This window comes from Geospiza fortis, unplaced genomic scaffold (genome assembly GCF_000277835.1).
Source record: "Geospiza fortis unplaced genomic scaffold, GeoFor_1.0 scaffold146, whole genome shotgun sequence".
Lineage (NCBI taxonomy): Eukaryota > Metazoa > Chordata > Aves > Passeriformes > Thraupidae > Geospiza > Geospiza fortis.
The window spans coordinates 1587464-1594209 of NW_005054455.1; positions in this window are offsets into that span (position 1 = coordinate 1587464).

Sequence of the window (6746 nt, forward strand, 5' to 3'; positions counted from 1 at the left end):
TCTGGTCTTAGCACTGACCAAGGCACTTTGATGCTGTGAAAAGTTATTTTACCAAATGCCTGAACTCTGTAGGAGCCAGGGCCCCCTTCTTGGTGTTCTTCATGGGTATAAAATCTATTCCATTTAATACTATTTTACAGAATTTTGTGCATCCTGTGGCACCAGTATATTATATAACATTGCTGATGTTGGGAAGATAACAGAACTGCCAGGCAATAAGCACTTTTAATTATCTAAATGATTTTTTTTTTACAAATAGTTAGTAATTCTTGGTAAGTTGCAAAACTGAGATTATTCATGCTAAAGGATTAAATGAAAGTATTTGATACAGAATACTAAACTACCAAATCAAGTTAACTAGTGAGTTTTCATGAAATAGCAGGGAGGATTATGATGTAAAGAGCAGCTAAAGTCCTATTCTGGCCCTATTATTGCAAGGAATTTTCTCAATAACATTCTGAATTGCAAGCTCAAGCCTTGATAGCTCAGTCAATATCCTTAACCTGAATTTCTTCATCACTCACAAAGCTTTGAAAATCAAAAGTGGGCAAACCCCACAGTTTTCCAGTGGATATAGACATATAAATCAGTGGTTGCTGTGTTATTCAGCCAGGCAATGTTTCCCCTGAAAGGAATGACAAAGAATGCTTTGCCCTTCTATTTCAGAACAAAGAGAGCAACAGCTAAAACTTAAAATCTCATCCATTGCAGCATTCTAGAAATTATTTAAAACAATCCACATCTCAACAAAACTGTGTGATTTCAGAGTAGAATTTCCTAACATATTCAGTTTATTCAATGTAGGTAAAGTAAAAATATTACATTGTAGCCCCAGTTTTCCAATGGACTTCAGTTCTGCAGCATGAAATTTGAACACTGGTGTGGCCAGAGGTGTGTACTTGGACAAGGATTTAACTGCTTTCCTCAGTGACTTGCAATGCATGGCTATCACAGACAGAATAAAATCTGCCTGATTAAGAAAACTCTGGAGGGAATCTCAAAATTAGTCTCTTAATGACTCTTATAATTTTAAAAATGAGATTAAAAAGTTAAAGAAATTATAAAAAATGAACCACCTTACAATGTGTTCTTTTATTGGGTCTTTGATTAAATGAAATCTGAGAAGGGATGACCCATGAATAATTGTCAGCTCATTTTAAAACCTCTGCTCTTTCCAGCTTGCTATTCAGTCTCCCTGAACTTCTAAAGTGTTTAATTAAAAAAAATGATTGGACCAAATCTTTAAAATTGTTCTATAGACCTTGAATGCTGAAACAGAGTAAGTTACCAGGCTACCTTATTCCACAAGCAAAAGAGTAGAAAAATAACCACTCAAACATTTCTATTTTCTTTCAAATTAAACCCTCTCTGGGGAGGGGGCACCATCCTCTGCTGGGGATCAGCACCATCCCCTGCTGGAGCCAGCTGCAGTTCTGCCTGGCAGAGAGCAAATCCTGATTGCCACGACTGCATTTGTTGTACCAAAACATTTGAGGACTGAGTTTTACCCATTTCTCTGCTCTGCCAGAGTGAGCAGGGCTGGCTTCTCCACTGCTCAGGGTGTGCCAAGGTGGGGTTTGGTTGGACTCGGTTTTAGAGGTTTTCCCAACCAAAATGTTTCTGTGGTCAGTCAGAAACTGTCTCACACCGCACTCAGTGTCCACTGACAGCAGGAAAAATGGTTTTCCATGTTGTGTGCCCTGGGATCCACCCAGCAAGGCAGAGCTGGAGGATTCCTGCCCTTGCTCACCCCTGGCACCAGGCACCAGGCTCAGAGCTCATCTCTCAGGAACATTTCTGGCCAACCCAGCTCTGGGAGCACCTTCCTGCACCACAAGGGCAAAGAAAGAATTCCAGGTGAGGAAGGTGGTGTTGCTATTCTAATAGCACATTGATAATTCTCTCTATGTTATTATTTCCCATTTTAGGGAACTGGGACTTAGCAGTTGACTTAGGAGCTCTGGTATTCAGTGGCTATGGAGAATGAGAAATGCCAGGTTGCCAGGACAGCTGAAGCTCTACATCATACTGTGATAAATTGCTTGGGCACGTCCTTAATTTCATGAATTGTCCATTCAAATCAACTGCTTTTATAAAACACCTTAAAAAACCCAGCTTGTGCAATCTTCTCTCAGCTCGAGGATGGCCAGTTCTAATCAATGCCACTGCAGAGCCCAAACTGATTGTTTATTTAAATATTCCAACTATTTCACTTTCAGAGAGCAGTACATGGTGTTTTGCTTATTTTCTTTGTTTACCACTTCTCTTTCTGATTCAGGGTTTTAAAACCAGTAAAACTGAATATATTATCCACACTGGAGAGTCTCTTTTGTTCCCTCCCTCTCTCCCCACTCTGAGAGAATGTTAATTCTGCTGCCAGGTCAGCTCTGGTGATCTGATGCCGACTCCCCAACCTCTATCTCCTGATAATAATTTTTTAAACAATAAAGATAAAACCAATTGTAACACGTTTTTGTAAGAGCCCAGGAAAAAAAAGCTCATATTTAAATTGCTGCACTGACTTGAAAGTTCAAGGAAGCAGAAAGAAGATGATTATGCTCCTTTATTTTCAGATTTTGATATCCTGGCAGGCACACTCTGACACTGCAAACATGCTCTGCCTTATAATGCTACACTTAGTGATGAAATTTAAGGACATTTTTAAAGTTATATAAGGAGATTTATCGACAAGGAATTCAAAACACTGTCTTTGTAGACTTTATTTTATTGCTAAGTTTAATTAATGTTTCCTTCAACCTTGATCTAGATAATTCTGTCCCTTGGGAGGAGGATGAGGGGAAATCGTTCAGCAAAAAAAAAAAAATCTACAGCTCTGAAAAATAAACTTTTAATTAAGTGGAAGAAAACCCAACCAATCACAAAATCTAAACTCAAGACAGAGATAAAATGGAGTCATTTGCATTTTCTAGAGTAACTTCAAACAATCTGCAATCAATGCACAGGGTGTCCAGATTCCTTCAAACGATGCAAAAGTGCTCAGCACTAAACCCAGCAGTGAATTTCAGCTAACACCTTAAATGTCTATTCTTGTGAGAACTAGATTCCAAAAATCTCCATTGCTCCACAGACAGATGGAAATGCTTGCAGGTTTAGATGGTCAGGAAGCTCTCAGTTAGAACTCAGTGGGCTCAGAGAAGTGTTAGGGAAGGTCACACTCAGTGAATGCACAGCCTGGTGGCACAAGGCAGCAGTGCCAGGGCAGGGCTAACATTTACTGATAATTCCTTGTTATTTGCAGCCCCAGGCCTTCCTCACATTTCAGAGCCCTGACATTTAACTGACCTTGACAGATTTCTCTTTGCATGAATTTGTCCAGTCTCACTTTTAATCCAGGTAAACTTTATCAACCATAAAATCTGACAGGAAGAAATTCCATGCCTTAATTAGAGGTTGCGTTAATCAGCAGCTCCTTTTGTTCTGAAGCCACTACAGCAATTTCCTTTGGAGTGTCCTCGCCCTTGCAAGGGAAGAGACAATGAACTCTCATGGTCTGTTACTGCTCACACTTCCACTCAGGTGTTGCAGATTTTTGCCATAAACTCCCTAAGTCGCCCTTTTCTAGGCTGGAGAGGTTTTTTTTTTTTGTGATTCCCTCAAGCAGAAGCCCACACATCACAATGTTCACACAATGAATGGCTGTGGGAGTATTTGCCATCCCCATGTAGACTCCACACACATTCCAAGTTGAAATAAATTCAGCTGAAGGAGAAAAATAAAGCCTTTGAGAGAAGCCAGTGTGGTTAAGGGGAGCCAGCACAGATTTAGGCAGGGCAGGTTTTGCTCAGCAAACCTCCTGGAGCCCTGTGAAGGCATTCCAGGTCAGAGAAATCCTGTGCTCATCCTGCAGGCAGTTTTCCCAAGAGCATTTGGGAAAAATCTGCATCAGAGATAAAGGCCAGGAATTCCAGACTAGAGGAAAAAACAGGGCACAGGTTCCAGGAGGGCAGAAGGAAGGAGCAGGAATTTCACTGGACTTTTGCACTGCCTGGTCCCTCCCCAGGTGTGATCCCAGCCCTCCCTGGAACTCAGCATTTGTGGCACACCACAGACCTCAGGCACTGCAGAATCAGCAGAGAACAGCCTTTACAGGAAACTGCTGATTAATTTTATCTGATTGAAATTAGAGAAGCAATAGAGCAAGGTGAGCAAAGTGTAATTACTGTGGCAAAGCAAGCTCAAGGTACCTCCCTGAGTGGGGCTCAGCAAGGACACCAATAATACATTTCTACCACTTCTGTAAGTCATTAAATGTGTGTCAAATTGTGTTTCAAGAACTTATCCACCCATTTCCAGTAACCAGGTCTCTGAGTTCATGGCATGGCACTACTTGAGATGTTGATCTGATAAACATTTCCTCTAAATGGCCTCAAAGCAGCCAGCAAAAATACGGAAAATACATCAGAATTTTTTTTTCTGGTGTATTTTTATTGCTATCACTAGAATGTGTGAGAAATACAGGTATTTTTCTCTCACACACTGGCATCCTAATATGAAGATATCAAGACAACCATACATTTTTGTCTCTTTTGCACAAAGGAGGAAAATCTAGCAGAATGACTTTGTTTATGGAACAGTCTGGGATTTTTGTTATGGCAAGATTGGGCCACATTACACAAATATGAGGTTCTAATGTACCATCCTCAAAGCCCTTGGATACTGATAGGCAGCAATGGAGAGATAATTACAACTTTTAAGAGAAGGAACAAAGAAATATTCCCCTACTGAGTAGTATAAATTCAAGGCTAATAAGTAGTTATTAGTATCACACAAGTGGAACTGTGTAAATTATGCAGAAAAAGTATTTACAGATCCATTTCAGTTTCCAAGTGAATTACTTTCAGCCATGTGCTGGATGCTCACTTTCATAAAAAATTAAAGCTGTTGTGTTTTGCTACAGAAACACAGCTCGTGAAGAGGAAGGTTTTAAGTTTCATTAGACAGTGATGTTATTGAAAACAGGTTTTGAATCTTTACCAAATATATTCACGTAGGTGCTTGTGTACCCAACCAATTAAGGTCTGGGAAGTCCATGCAGTGCAGCATTCTAAATCATTCATTGCAAGAATCAAGCTCAAAGTTCCAATCTGTACAATAAAGTTTACAGAAAACATTTCTCAGAAACATCTGAATAATTAATACATAGCTGAGAGAATCTCAAGCCATTCTGCAAGTGGAAAAAAAAATTATTTCCTATGAATTATTCATTTAGCTCTGCATACAACTCTTTTCCTTAACCCAGGAGGATTTACTCTTTTTAGGTGATTATCTGCCACAGTGGCTCTGCTACACTGGAGCTTAAGTGATGCTGTTTGTGACTCTAGACTGGCTCCTGGGGTAGCCAAGCACTTAAAACCACAAAAATAGAGTGGAGGAGGCAGATGTTGGGGCTATTCTGTTCCACTACAAGCAGCCTGGGGACCATCAGCAGGGAGGAGAAGAGGAGCTGCAGCTCCACCCTGTTGCTGGAAAGGTGTTGGGTCTGAGACACCTCCAAAGTAGGAGTTCACTCTGGCAGCACAAAAGGCCTTGATATTTGCCCTTCAGAGGCAATGTTTATTCCACCCTTCTCTGTAGGGTGGAAATAAACATTGCAAACCTTCTAGGAAACACACGTTCATTCCTCTCTTGTAGGAGTGACAAGGGGTGAGAGGGTTGGGATGGATGGAGATGAGAGATCAATGTTTATTCCACCCTTCTCTGTAGGGTGGAAATAAACATTGCAAACCTTCTAGGAAACACACGTTCATTCCTCTCTTGTAGGAGCGACAAGGGGTAAGAGGGTTGGGATGGATGGAGATGAGATCTCTGAAGCCAGGGCTGGGAACTTGTGGTTTATTGCAAAGGGCCTGGGTGCAGGGCCCTGCTGAGAGCTGCCAGCCACAGCTCAAAGCAGTAAGGAGAAGTAAAGAGAGTGGGAAAGAGAAAAGCAGAAGTGTGGTAAAGAGGATGAGAGAGCAATGAAGAGTAAAGAGAGGAAAAGAGAGAGCAAGGTTCCCATTACAGCACCATAAGTCTTCTTCTGTGCTGAATATTCTAATTCTCACTAACCAATCTAGTACAAGATACAAATCCTATAGCATTTGCATACTACATACAGCCTATAAGAATCATTACATTACCATACTGTGTTATATTTTAAACCCTATAAACTCCTCTTCGGGCCCCTTCTGCCAAGCTGTAGGGTCTGCTCTGACCCTTGGAGCTGTCTGCAAGCAGAGGGTGTTGTTCCATCAAAAGGGGATTACCTTCAGCCAGCCACACCATTGTTTTCCAGTTATTCAGTAACTGAGGTATCTCAAAGCTTGCTTTCATTTCAATCTCGCTTAGAGTTTCCATAATCTCAAAATCTTTTGCCAGGCAATCATATTTATAAGGATTTCCTGTTTCATCTTCCCCAACTCTTTTTTTTTTTTAAAGTTTGCTGGGCAGCACAGGTATCCTACCCTGTAATACCTGTTGTTCCCAATTAGCAGAGACTAGCATTCCCTGGTTTTAAAACCAAAAACCCAGATGACACAATAAAATCTGTTCGCTGGTGCAGCAGAAACCAATTACAGCACAGAAACATGAAGATTGAAAAGCAACAACTTGTGACTATTTGTTGTGGCTGTTTTCAGAACACAACAACTGAGGTGTACTGGCATGTTCCAATTGTGCCTCTTTTTTTCCACAGCCCACCCTTCCCCTCCTTCCCTTTGCTTTAAATGAAGGCTGCTTTATCATGG